The following is a 14,382-nucleotide window of genomic DNA, read 5'->3' on the forward strand; positions in this document are numbered from 1 at the left end:
TGTAGTTACTTATAACAAAAGGTTAGATAACCAGGCATATAGCAAGCAACTCACCTGAAACACATTCAAAGCTTATTACAACTTATTAACAAAATTATTAACCTCGAAAAAAAAACGTCCGTCTTACTGTTTAAGTTTCTGTCATTTGTCATTGTCAAATGACTCAAACGTCATTATTGTCTCTAAAGGACAAAAAATGCAGGCAAATACAATACCAAAAAATAGGTAGTTTTCTTTACAAATATCAAAATGTGTCCATAGGGTTTAATTATAAGTTAAAGCCATATCCATAGAATGGAAAGGAAATTAAACAATTCAACAAAAGATTCTTGTTCTTGAGCGTAGAGCAATAACATAATAAAAATCAGACGTTATGAAGCAGAACTTGTAAAAGTGCCGCAGCAGGTTGCAGCAGAGCTGTTAGTGCTGCAGATGTGCTTTATGTACATTGTACACCAACACGTCCATCGTGTCGCGAGTGACAGGAACATGTTTACGATAACACACTCACACACGGAGAGATGTGACAAACTTTATGACACAATTATTCATGTTTCACTAACGTAATGTATCTGCATCTCTGAGTGTCCGATGCGTGTAGATTATGTATTTGGAACCCCACTATTGTGTATAGACATACAAGTACAAACCATAAGTGAGAGTTTATGGTAAAATAGGAATCACATGTAGTTCTCCTTTTATTTTCATAGATTTGCGGCATAAAGTAGAATCCATTTATCAATATAGTTCTGTAAAGATGCACAAGTGAAGTAGAGGTTGAACACGAGTGTTCTAAGTGATCAATTAGATTTTTATGGTAGACTCTATCAAAAGTAAGGTTGCCTACGTCTTACTAAAGCATGACATGACTTGAGTAGGACTGATTGCCGACTACGGACAATGGACTATATTCAACTACTTTCGCCCTAAATTAATTAATAATTATTTGATAAAAAATATTACTTGACGACTGGCTAAATGTATTGCAAAGCCATATAGAAAAAAACCAACATAAATGACAGGTTTTTGGAACAACTTATGTAGCGTCATACCTACAGTATCAAACTATATCGCAATAATAGTACACTCACATAATAACTAATATCTCGCTTATGATTTTTTTCTCGATTATTTTTTAAAAACCACTTCAGAACTTCCTTCTTTTTGAAGTCGGTTAATAACAACCAGTGCACAGGAAAACCAACGGTTTATATTGCACTTAGTAAGGCTTGAATTCGTAAGTATTAAGTAAAATGATTAATAAATAAAAATTCAAGTGGATGCGAGACTGTATAGGCGGGAAGATAGAGCTAATCTTTTGCGAAGCACAAAGATGTTCTGAAGGCGTGCCGTGTTCTTAGCTCTTAGCTTTGAACACATGAGAAGTTAAGCTTCAACGGAGGCGTTTGAAACTCTAGTGGCGTTTGTTTAAAACATCAAATTACAGGAAATGGTAAAAGTCCATGTACACGTGTATGCAGTTGATAAAATTGTACTACTACAGCTTTTTATTGCTCTGTTCGTTGTCCACAACTAAAAATCAAGCACGAATGAGGATCTCCTAAAAACACTCCACTCATGGCGTGTGTGTTGGTATTGTCAGAACGCATTGATTGAAGTCGTCAATCAGATGCGGTGCGACCGTGCGACACTCTGTCAACTCATTACTCAACCCACTGCAACAAGACGAGGCTCGTAGCCGCGGAGCTCCGCGCTACGAAACACCTACGAGGTCTACGACTGGTAACTACTCGAGGCGTTCAGACTTTCAGAATTCAGTAACTCGCTATCAGTTTGCGCGGCGCGCTCTAGCTGTGCGGACGTGTTTTGTGTTGTCGACGAGTGCTTTCAAAACTTTATTCGACGATATAATTTAATCGTAGATGGGAGTGATATTTTCTCGCTTCTAACTTTTTAATCAAATAATGGCTATTAAATACTGGTGATTGTAAAGGACTGCTTAGTTGTTTAAAAGTACAATTTTGTGGTTGTTTGAAATTTATTTTGGACTGACTGCTGTTTTAACCGATCCGAGAGATTTCGATTGTAAGTTATTTTTTTATATTAACAAGTAATGAGTAATTTGTTTAAAATTGCGTCACTAACGCTGACTTAATATTTTGACTTTGTATAAAAGTTGTACTAAAATGAAGAGTTCGCACGAGTAAGTTTATATTGAAATGTTCAATGATTCAGAAGCCATTGAGAGTCATAAGAAGTAAGATAACATTTGATAAGGCTACGATCAGAAGCACATTTCGACACGAATTAGCAAACACAGTAATATATTACGTACATGTAATAAAATTACATTAAGAACGCACGAACAATTCTTCAATATGTTATACTGTGTATTATATTTCATCTATATTTTTTTCTGATCAGTAGCCTTCATATCTTGTGTAATTGATAAGAGTTGTCATAACTGTACGTTGTAAAATTATTGGAAACTTTATGTGGCTTTATGAACTTTAATTGAACTGTACGATATGTATGAATTTAAATACGTTTTTTTTTTGTAGTTTACTCCTTTTTTATATTTCTGTCTATATTTTATATCGATTCTGTATTTACTGTATACATTTTAATTGTGACAAATTTAAATTATTTTATATTAAAGGTTTCTAACATTTCAATACTTTTCTTAAGAAAAGTATTGAAATATTAAAAGCCCGATTAAAGTGAATTCAAAACATGGAACAAAAGATATAAACTCAATATCTTAAATACAGTACTAATTAGTCATTTTACGAGTAAATCACACGAAGCTTTTGATTATGGTAATTTGAAATTGGATAAAACACATTTGAGTTTCCCGCGTAAATCTTGTTATCAGGAGAATAATTATTCTGGGAAATGATAATCCTCTGTGATACTCTAACTCTAACTGAGACGAATCTAATGACGTCTCATATTAACTTGTTCCAAAGAATATACCTACCTACATATAAAAATCAATAAGGTGTTTAGGTAAAAAGGTATCCGAAGTTTTCGTTCCAAATATTAACATATACATTAAGTTGTCAATTAAGGCTTACTTTCCTTGCCAGACTGCCTGACCACTGGACTAAGGATGGTCCAGTGGTTGCCAATATGGCCTATGTGGTTTCTGATCACGAGATCTTAGGTTTGAACCCTGGATCGGGCTATATGAGAAACTGAATTTTTCTTTCTTCTAAGATATATTCAGTTAAATTCTCAGTTCGGGGTTAGGTAGTTGATCGCCGTCGTAAGGTAAGATAGGTAGGTAGGTAAGCCGTCGGTCGCGGCCATTATTATTAATATCGGATAGTGGTATGTATTAATGAATCTAATATTATCATCCTAAGCCCGCGAACTCGCGTTAGAGCAGCGTGATGGGTTTAACCTCTATAGCCCCTCTCCTGTAAGGTGGGATGCCCTGCCCTGTAGTTGGCTATCAAAATAGACTGATAATGATGAATTGTGATGGATTTAGTGAGAAATGATGATGTCCAAATGTGATGAAAGGTAGACAAAACGCCGGCTGTCACGGCCGGCGGCGGCAGGCCTATCGTCTGGCAAACAATGTATATTATCTACACATTATCATGTCAACAGAGAATCAGCGCACTCGCCGTATGCAAGTACTCTTTGATACGTTACACAAATATTATTGCGTTCTTTGTACTGCGATAAAGTCGAGCTCAAACAGAACTAAACTATAAACTAACTCTCCGTCGTAAAGAGCACAGCGCACGCCGTTCGTTTTTGGTAGGTATAGCTATAGGTTAAGTTCTATTGCTTCTGGAAACATGTGCTTTTGCGTACAAAAGCACATGTTTCCAGAAGCAATAGAACGTCTATCGGTTTAAAGACTTATTTGGTTGATTTACGTTTTTTGTAACTCGTTAAATTTTATATGACTGTGACTAAAAAGTGCACATACGAAGTAAGTTGTTGGTTTTCAAAAAATGGAATAAAGCAATGGAGGCAAGAGAGTATTAACAGTTCAAACTTACTAAAAATTTCTTGCAACATTTTGTTCACAGTAATTTCGAAGTCGAAATAAGAAAATCTATTGACGAAACATCACAGTACTCCTCTCCTGTCCTTCCGTCAATAGTTTAGTTTTTAGCTCATTAATTCTTTGCGCGATCGATTTAAGAACTAATAACTTTAAAATGGATTAAAGTTAACTCTTACAGAACGTTAGTCTAGTTCCTGTCGTGTGGAAACCAATAACGGTTTGATAAAGTGCCCCGTTCGAGGTGTAAAGGCCTTCGTCTAGACTACACTGACATTCGACATCAGGGCGTCGTTGAATTTAATCGTCGTAATATTTTGTACGACTTGAAATACTCGACCACACCTCATTTGGAGCATTATACTACAGCAGTAACTGAACACATCTGTAAATTATATTTATTAAATAATTTGGTCCTGGTTTAAGTGCGGATCTTTGTACGAGTATCTGAAATACTCGATAAGTACAAGTATAGTTGAAAAAATAACATTTTTTATTTAGAGGTTATTTACATGAATATGAAATATTGGAGCCTAGGTTTGTATTGGAGGCTAGTAATTTATTGTCATACTTTGTGGTATGTACGAGTATATGTATCTACGAAAAGAAATACCTTTTAAACTACCGCAATAAAGCAGTTAACAAATTTATAATTTGTAACTGAATAGAATAAGTTTGCACACTGAAAGGTACACCTCGTATTTCCCTAACATTCTATCACATACCACATACATATATCAGACGTATTTGTGTACATCATATACGTATCAGCGACGTGATCATGTAATACATGTAGAGTTGCTCAAAATAAGGCTTCGCATGTTTATGAGCTGCGAGAACTGTTTTATTATTTTTCAGCGAGAGTACGCGGAGGCGGATACAGCCTCCCCGCGGCGCAATATTTGTGCGTGATTTCGTGCCGCGAATGTTCCGCACGAGCCTCGCAGGAGTGCCGTGTTCTATTAGATACATTCCTCTGAGCCCTCTCCTAGTGTAAGCCATGCATGGCAAGTGCTGCCTGGTAATGTTTATATAGTTCAACATTAAAAATTTTAAACATTCAAAATTTGGCTAAATACGGTTATTATTTATTTGCTACATTACTAATATTCTTATTGTGTATCTTCCTCAATGACGTACGGAACTTGCACATTACTACTTACTACGGGTGCAGGATACGTAAAATATTAGATGCGGTTTGCTTAGTTATAGTGCAGCTTACTGTGCCATTAGAAGCTACACCATGTTACGGAGCTTGTAACATGGTGTAGCTTCTATACAACATGGTGTCAGCTACATGAGTAACAGTACTAATACACTACTTGTTTTAAGTATGACGGTTTTTCTCAGTGATGGTATTACTGATGGGGTTACTAAACATTGAATTTTAGGTTTTATTGTAGTTTTCTTTGACGATCAAATCGTATTTTTTAAGCTTAGTTTCCAAGCACTCTTGAATCGTCAAGTTATGTCATCATTTTATGGTGATAAGTAAAGTCGAAAACTTAAAATTAAAGTTGCGAGGGTTCCAAACGCGCATTGATCCGAGAAGCCTAAACAACCTAAAACCACTTAATTATTAGAATGAGGTTTGGTTGAGGTTCCCTGAGGCGGCCGGGGTCAGCACGTGTCAGTCGATTTCGCTGAGACGACCCGCATGTGTTGAATATTGTAAACTGAGGCCGAATTCACGGCAAATTAACTTAGTTTTGAGATAATTTATGTGATTGTAATACACGAAATGAAACAAAACTAATCTAGAGAATTTGCATAGATATCTATTTATTCTACGAGTACTATGGTTTTTCTCTCATTTATTTTTTATGTCTTCTTTTTAATTTTTAACAATGTTGTACAAAATTTGTTAAAAATTTATAAAAAAAACCGTATTAGTAAACTTTAGATGACCTAACATAAATACATAAGTAAGGGTAAGTGCAGGGTAATCAACGACTTTATATTGAACCATAGACCATACATTACCATAGCATTATGATTTTGATTACTTTCCACTATCGTCTTTATTTACAGGCAACGCCAATATATTTTAGAGAAATATATAAATCAGCATTTACATGATTTCCATTATTCGTTTGTTCAGCCTCTTTGACAGCCCTCTGTCTCCGATACTGGAGGGCGTAGGTTCGAATCCGCGCCGGGGCATGCTCCTCCAACTTTTCAGTTGTGTGCATTTTAAGAAAATTAAATATCACGTTTCTCAAAAGGTGAAGGAAAAGATCGTGAAAAAACCTGCATACCAGAGAATTTTCTTAATTCTCTGCGTAAGTGATTAATATAAGAAAGGCAACAGTGTCACATGACACGTCACAGACCGGCTGTTAACGGAGCAAGTCCCGCGGGTGCTCTGTTCCAATCAATGGAGTCGCACGTGCTCACTTCATGTGAGAGAATGTAAGACTAATGATTGGCTAATATCATGCATTAATCACTAGTTTCATTTGTTTATAAGCACTTTTGTACGGTCTTTTTTTACTAACTTTGACTATATACATACAAACAAACAAACAAGACAAACCGTCTCTTCTATAACGGTGTTCCACTGCAGGTTAACAAGCACTCTCTCTAGTGATCACTATCATCATCGTCATAATTTATCAACATTAGCAGGCAAAGAACGTCCACTGTGACGTAATTCCAAACAAAACGGCATCGAGCTGCCAGCATCCAGCGGATCCTTGCAACCCGCTTTATGTCCTCGCTACACCTAGAGGGGAGTCGACCAACACTACGCTTTCCTGTGCGGGGTCGCCATTCCAGCACCTTGGGACACCCCAACGTCTATCGGCTGTGTGCCCTGCCCATTGCCACTTCAGCTTAGCAACTCGCAAGCTAAGTCACGATCATATATTTATGATCGTGCTCAGTGGTTGTTTAAAGTATTCTGAAGTATTTGGTGTGCCAAAAACTTATCAATTAAACTAAATTCTAACATTTCTTATTCTGACCTAGGGTTGCAACACATTTCTATTACAATGTAGCAATAATTATGACTTTCCGCCCGCGACGCCCGAGCCATGTTTGAAAAAACTAAATCAGGTCGGCTATTTATAGGCGTCTGAGTAAACACAATAGCTACTAGACACTTTGTCTGACTGTTTATCTGTTACAGTGTCACAAGAACTTAATTAAAGGAAATGTTCAGGTCGCATAAAATGTAATTGTATATTTATACAATACAATACAAAGCATATATCCCAACGAGCGAATGTGACTTTATTTATAACGCTTTCTGCTTGACTATTCAAATGATTATCATACAATTTAGCAAAGGTACAGGTAAGCTTATAGAGAAGGTTATCAGGGAACAGAAAAGCTCATAGAGTACCTTAAATGCTTGGAGGCAATCGGATCGGCTTTCATCTTCACAGAATGAATTATTTTTATGTATTTAATGGTAATAAAAATAGTAAAGAATGGTGATTTTATTGCTAGCTCGTCTCAACAGAACCTGCTTCTTGAAACGATGGTAGTATTTATTTTAGTTCAGTTAGTTAGTATTCATATTAATTAATTAAAATTAATTAATTAATAAATTAATTTGGATTATGATGTTACATTTGTGAAAATTAAACTATTACCGATGTAAAGGGAAATTGCTTTTAGATGGCCGTTTAGCATAAAACAAATTCACAAATGAGCGTTTTCCGCAAGCGAAACCGCGTATGCGAGAAAAAGAAGAATAGAAAAACCACGTCGACTGAAAATAAGTGTCCAGTGTGCGGCGGCTCTAAGCGTCTGGCGTTAGATTTATAACCGTTCAGTACTGAGCCGCTAAATGCTCGCACGACGACTGAAAAACTTATTACAAATGATGAAATATGCTAAGTGTGGGGCTACCTTGGAATACTCATAAATAATTCCTATTCATTATGACGTCAATTTCTGAGAATATATTGTTGCATATAAACAGAACTATAAAGTTAGACGTTATGTTTGACACGTTTGTTACTGCTTCTTTCAATTTTTTGATGTCTCTAGTTTATTACAGTGTTTTTGTGTTGGGGCCCATTGCTACCTATACGCATGGGTCTGGATACCCTTGAATTCATATTTTTGAATCCAAATTGCTCTCAGTAGAATAAATATGTAAGGTGTTATGAGAATTACATAATAAACTCAATACATTTATTGCTTTAATTTTTTATCATATTTTTGATACGTCAATTGCAAAAATATTCTGTACTGAAAGTACCCGCGCACGCTGGGACTCGCAACACTGACTCCATACGGACACAGTCACAGTCAGTCAACGTGTCAATATCAAATCCATTCCGACGGCGACTTCATCATTGATGAATTTCAGTTGTCGCGCGGGTATTACGAAATTTCCACCTCGAAAAATACTCTGTGTGACGGAACTACTGCCCGTGAGACGAATTACGAACCGTTGAACCGCATACACGTGATATGATAGAATTTGCTATTGGTTTGTGCCAATGCGGGGGCAGATTTGTACGATTTTTCACTAAATGAAACGATTACATAATAAAGGGTATTAAACTTTGAGTGCATTTTATAATAGAATAACGTGTGTTTTAACACCAGTCTATACACTATTTCATATACTATTTCATGTAATCTCAGACTATGAAGAACAAGCAGATCTTAGTCATTATCATATTAATTAACTTAAAAGTAATTCCAACGAGCGGGCGCCTAAATTCTAAATTTGAAAATTTTAAATATGCTTACGACCGTGCGAATTATACTTTCATAGAGCTTAGAGCCTTTAACTAGCTAATAAAGATTAAATAGCGAAATTAACTTGTTTTATATACAACTATGATCACGTCCAATTCTTCAAAAACATAAACGCATTGCTCTGGGATACCTGAGACCAATGATCCATCGACTAATATCAGATACGATCTGCGTGGCTGTTCGTCAACCATGGTGGATAACGCAAACAGTTTAAATATGTGTGTCGACCGCAGTGTGTAATGTAGTGTAAATAGTAATTCCAACCGCGAGCGAGTACCGATTGGTCGTATTGCTTAATTGTTCAATCAATCAGTGTCACCGCAGTCGCGTTTGTTTTGTTTTCTTTAACAGTAATCTACAAGCGCAGTATAAGTAACGCCGGGAGAGCTAGCAACCTGAGCTACCTTTGCAAGCATACTGTTATGTCTGCCGTTTAGCAGCATTGCTATGTTTTGGTCATAGAGTAAAGTTGCCAAATCACTAGTTTATGGTTGCAGAGCGCAAAACAGCCAACATACTGATATTCTATGATAGGGGTTGGTTTTAAAGGTTACCAGTTGCTTTATCCGGTGAGTAGACGGTAACACTTTAGGTAACCTTCCATTATCCATATGCGAGAATAAATCTGTCTGTTTGTTACCTTTTCACGGGTAAACTATAGAACTGATTTGGATGAAAATTTGGATAGAGATAAATAGCACCTTAGAGCAGATAAGCTATATTTTATTCCTTAATCAAAACTTTCTGCGGGATTTGTAAAAAATTGAATTGGGAAATGTAAAAATCGGAGACGCGAGTATCCGCTAGTTGTGATTACAGTTGACAATATTGTCAGTGTCTGCACCCTCTTATGATAAAAAAATAGGCAGCCTGCGATTGTAGATCAACATTTAACCTGACAAAAAAATACAAATTATGGAAACCCTTGTAACAATAGTAACTGTTGATTCAGTGAAGCGGAAAATGTGGCATTTTTATATAAGGCGAAGGTCACACGCGCACGGCAGCTCGAAACATGAACTTTAAGGCGCGTGTAAGGTTAATGGCGCTGCTGTATTCTATATATCCGAGCGACGATATTGTTCTTCGGATTTAGGTAATTATAAATGGCACAATGACCTATGCATCTTCTAAATCGGAAGGCATATTTATGTAAAGCAATAATAATATACGTATTTGTATTTACGTTCGGTTTCAATCTGCCTGATACGGAAATAAAATATATCCAACATTACTACCTGATAATAATATAGTTATATATAGTTTTCTATTGGTGATAAAATTTCAAATCGATCTTGTAGTTTTATATATACTGTATTATCTATACTAATATTATAAAGAGGTAAAGTTTGTAAGTTTGTAAGTTTGTCACATTTTTTAAATGGGGTAATCTTCGGAACTTCTGGTCCGATTTTAAAAATTCTTTCACCAGTAGAATGCTGCATTATCGGGGAGTGCTATAGGCTATATTTTATATTGGTATCATATATATTAGCCGAGTTAACACAGTTTTTGTCATACAGGTCGGACTGAAAATCCTCTAAAACAGACTTATTCGCATGCGCTGCCTTAACTATTGTGTAAAATTGAAATTAATGTATGGACACTTTATGTATCATTAAAAGTTCTACAAAAAAGTCCGCGACACCATATATCTATCTTCTATATATTGGCAGATATAGTAACTTTTGTGTTTTAAAAATTATTAATTTTATATACTTAGGTTTACGTCATTATTTATACAACTAAACTTTAATCCTTATTAAAATAAATTATTTAATTATCACAAGGATATTATGGAGATAAGATTTGCCCTTTACAGTATGTTAATAACTTAAATAGTTTCGGAGATAATACAAAATTTCTAAAAGACCGTTCCCGTGTGAATATGGGGATCAAACATAGCCTATGACACTCGCAAATGACGTAGCTTTTCAAACAATTAAACAATTTTTCAAATCGGTCCAGTAGATCCAGAGATTACCTCCTACAACCACACGAACTTTACCTCTTTATATTATTTGAAATAGAAGTCTCTATTTCTCTTGGTCATACCACAACTTTCGAAGGACTGGACCGATTTTGCTAAGGGGAGGAGTAAGATAGAAAAGTTACAGGGTAGGGTACGGGTAGGGAAGCGTAGGGGTAGTGTAGGGGTAGGGTAGGTTTAGGGCCGGGGTTAGGGTAGAGGTAGGGTAGTGGTAGGGTAGAGAAACGGGTAGGATAGGGAAGTGGTAGGGTAGGGGTAGGATAGGCGTGAGATAGGGGTACGGGTGGGATAGGGGTAGGAAAGGGATAGGGTACGGGGAGGGTGTGGGTAGGATAGGGGTAGGGTGTAAGTAAGGTAGGGGTAGGGTAGGGGTAGGTTTGGGGTAGGGTAGGGGTAGGGTGGGGGTAGGGTAGGGTAGGGTTGGGGTAGTGGTAGGGTTGGGGTAGTGGTAGGGTAGGGGTAGGGTAGGGTATGGGTAGGGTAGGGTAGGGGTAGTAGTAAAGTTGACATCGAAATTTGCGCGGACGAAGTCGCGGGCGTCCGCTAGTTATATATATGTATTTACTGTATTATTTATATCTAAAAAGTGGTAATTTTAATGGCATTTCTTCCGTACATGAAAAGTGTGTATGATTTTTTCTTGTCTATCCCGTAGTGTGGAATAATGGACGGTATTTTTATGCATAATAAGCGTTTAAAATGCTAATTCAATCTACGGAACCCTAATTAGCGCGTGGCCCGAGACGCACTTAGCCGGTTATTATGCTCTTAAATATACTCATACGATTAACGAGTATATTATCGTGCTTAGCCGAAACTACTGAGCTTTTACTGTGATTCTTATACTGAAAGCTGTAAGTAATGTTAACATTTTGCATTATTTAACTATTCTTCCTCGTAGTTTAGCTAGTAACTTTGATTCCATACACTAGTCGTTCCAACTAGCCGACCTGAGCTTACGAGTACAACACTAAACTAACAAGGAGAACTTTGAACCTAGAAAGTTTCAAGTTAAGCTAATGACGCTTGAACAGAGCTTTTATTCCACATTTAAGGCCTTTTCTTTTAGTTAGTATTAGATTAGTGAATTATCTCCCTTCTTTCCTTATCTGACAATCTCTACTAATCTTGATCAATCATATAACTATATTAGATATATCTTCACCCTAAAACATAGGTTCTCAAACTTTTTCCACCGATAATCAATTGCGCACTTTCATATTTTCTATGATAATTTTCTTAAAACAACGAGTTCGTTATGAAGAAGTGTCAATTAAATTTGAGATCCTATGCATTTTAGGTTTTTCATAATATAGAGTTTCATGAACTCTACAAATAATATAACTCTAATTATTGATGTAGATATCTCTACTATCCCTTTTGTAATACATACATTTTTTTCAAAAGAAACAAAATATAAATCTACTACAGAGGGAGTATAATTTAGAAATAACGCAAGATTTTGCATTCGGCATCGGCACCATCATGTACACGAAATATTTACGAGTGTTTTATGCAAAAATGGACATGAACACTGAATTTAATACCTCTTCCAACACGAAAACTGGTCAACTCTTTGATTACTTGACCATTAATTAAAAGATGTTCATTAAGTACAGTACCTTTGTTACTGATATAGGCTTTCAAAGCTCGTAAATCGATCTCTGAGGGTCGATAAACTTTGGGGACTCGTGTCCGAAGGACCCGCTTATCGACCTTCTGTATATACGGAAAAGAGAAAATACGAGTGATAAATTGCCGAACATTCGCTTACTTACCGCCTCCTGCTCTTAAAGATTTAAATAAAAGGATTGCGGGGCGCTTCCCGGCAGTGTTCCAGTGCGATAGTACCGCTACTCAATTTGTCATTTATTCCTACTAATATTATAAACGTGAAAGTTTGTATGGATGTTTGGATGTTTGTTACTCTTTAAAGCCAACTACTGCACCGATTTGGCTGAAATTTGGAATGAAAATAGATTTTACTCTGTTTTAACACATAGGCTACTTTTTATCCCGAAAAAAAATCATGAATTCCCAAGATTTGCGAAATCTTGATGATTTTGATGATATGAATGTTTGTTACTCTTTCACGCCTCGGCTACTGAACTGAATCAACTGGAATTTGAAGTAGAGATAGATTATAGTCTGTATTAACACATCATCATCATCATCATCATCATATCAGCCGATGGACGTCCACTGCAGGATATAGCCCTTTTATAGGGACTTCCAAACATCACGATACTGAGCCACCTGCATCCGGCGAATCCCTGCGACTCGCTTGATGTCGTCAGTCCACCTGGTGGGGGTCGGCCAACACTGCGCTTACTAGTGCGGGGTCGCCATTCCAGCACTTTGGGACCGCAACGTCCATCGGCTCTTCGAACTATGTGCCCCGCCCATTGCCACTTCAGCTTCGCAACTCGTTGAGCTATGTCGGTGACTTTGGTTTTTCTGTGGATCTCCTCATTTCTGATTCGATCACGCAGAGATACTCCTAACATAGATCGTTCCATCGCCCGCTGTGTAACTCTGAGCCTTTTTATGAGGCCCATAGTTAGGATTAACACATAGGCTACTATTTATCCCGGAAAAATCCATGGTTAACGAGGGATTTGTGAAAAACTAATTTTTTTTAGATGCTATCTACAAATGGTACATCAATACTAAGTTACCTGAAGGGGTTATCATCATTCATCATCATCATTGCATCATCGCAAATGGCTCTTTTGTGTATAATAAAAAGCAACATGTAATTGGTTTGATGTGTATATTTGTAGCATTGTAGCTTCTTAATTAACGTATTAGCTACGATGCGGTGTGTTGTCTTTGTAAGTTGACTGATCGAGATGGTGCTTAGTAATAAATAAATAAATATACTTAAACAATACACACGTCACTATCTAAGTTACATACGCTGAATATATAATAAGGACATCCGAAGATATCGGTATTTTTAAATTTTAATGGAAGAAGAAGTTTTGTTGTGAATTTTATTCATCAATCTATTTTTATAACTGTAAGTACAGTATTCTTTTGTTCGTGACTATAATAAATATATACACGACATAAATGCTTGGGTGAATATTGTTGTTAAAAAACATCTGGTTAGTAACAACTTTTGGTAAACTACCCTCCTCCCAACTTTTATCAATATCGAGGTTATTAAAAGTTGATACTAACCAACTGTATTTTTTTAATGTTGCTTAATTTACAGTTATAAATTTAACAGCCACAACGTCCTACAAATTGCACGGTACATTATCTCGTTCCGACGCTCAGAATTTTTCATTTCCTGGTAACTAAGTTAGTTACCAGAAACAAAAAGTTGATCGTCTAATCGAGATGAAGCTACTCATGAAAAATTAACTTGATAGTAATCAGTTGTAAAAAAAATTCTACGGATCCCGGTCTAGTAGGTATATTTGTAAACAAAATGTGAGCTGTCTGTAATTATTACAAAACACTGTATACAGAACGAGCTCCATGCAAAGCTGCACTCAATCTAATTAACTATTGAAATGTACACGAAGCTTTCTATTAAATTAATTATATTAAAATGAGAGCGTGTTAAACTTTGCGATGGACTCGTTTGTGTAAAAAGATAAACTTCGGTTCGAGGCGAGCATTCACACTCACTTTATGTAAACAAACTAGTAACTAGTGACTATTCTAACTGCGA

The 14,382-nt window shown here is 36.4% G+C and overlaps 1 protein-coding gene across 2 annotated transcripts in view; it reads left to right on the top strand.

The window, feature by feature from the left end:
- Nucleotides 1–1,807: 1,807 nt before the first annotated feature.
- Nucleotides 1,808–14,382, top strand: part of LOC112050986 (somatostatin receptor type 2-like) — a 137,713-nt gene continuing 125,138 nt past the window's right edge. For both annotated transcript variants that reach the window (XM_024089426.2, XM_024089442.2), the window contains exon 1: nucleotides 1,808–2,046. The gene's annotated coding sequence lies outside the window, so the exon portion shown is untranslated. The remainder of the gene's footprint in view (nucleotides 2,047–14,382) is intronic.

This window comes from Bicyclus anynana, chromosome 5 (assembly GCF_947172395.1).
Source record: "Bicyclus anynana chromosome 5, ilBicAnyn1.1, whole genome shotgun sequence".
Lineage (NCBI taxonomy): Eukaryota > Metazoa > Arthropoda > Insecta > Lepidoptera > Nymphalidae > Bicyclus > Bicyclus anynana.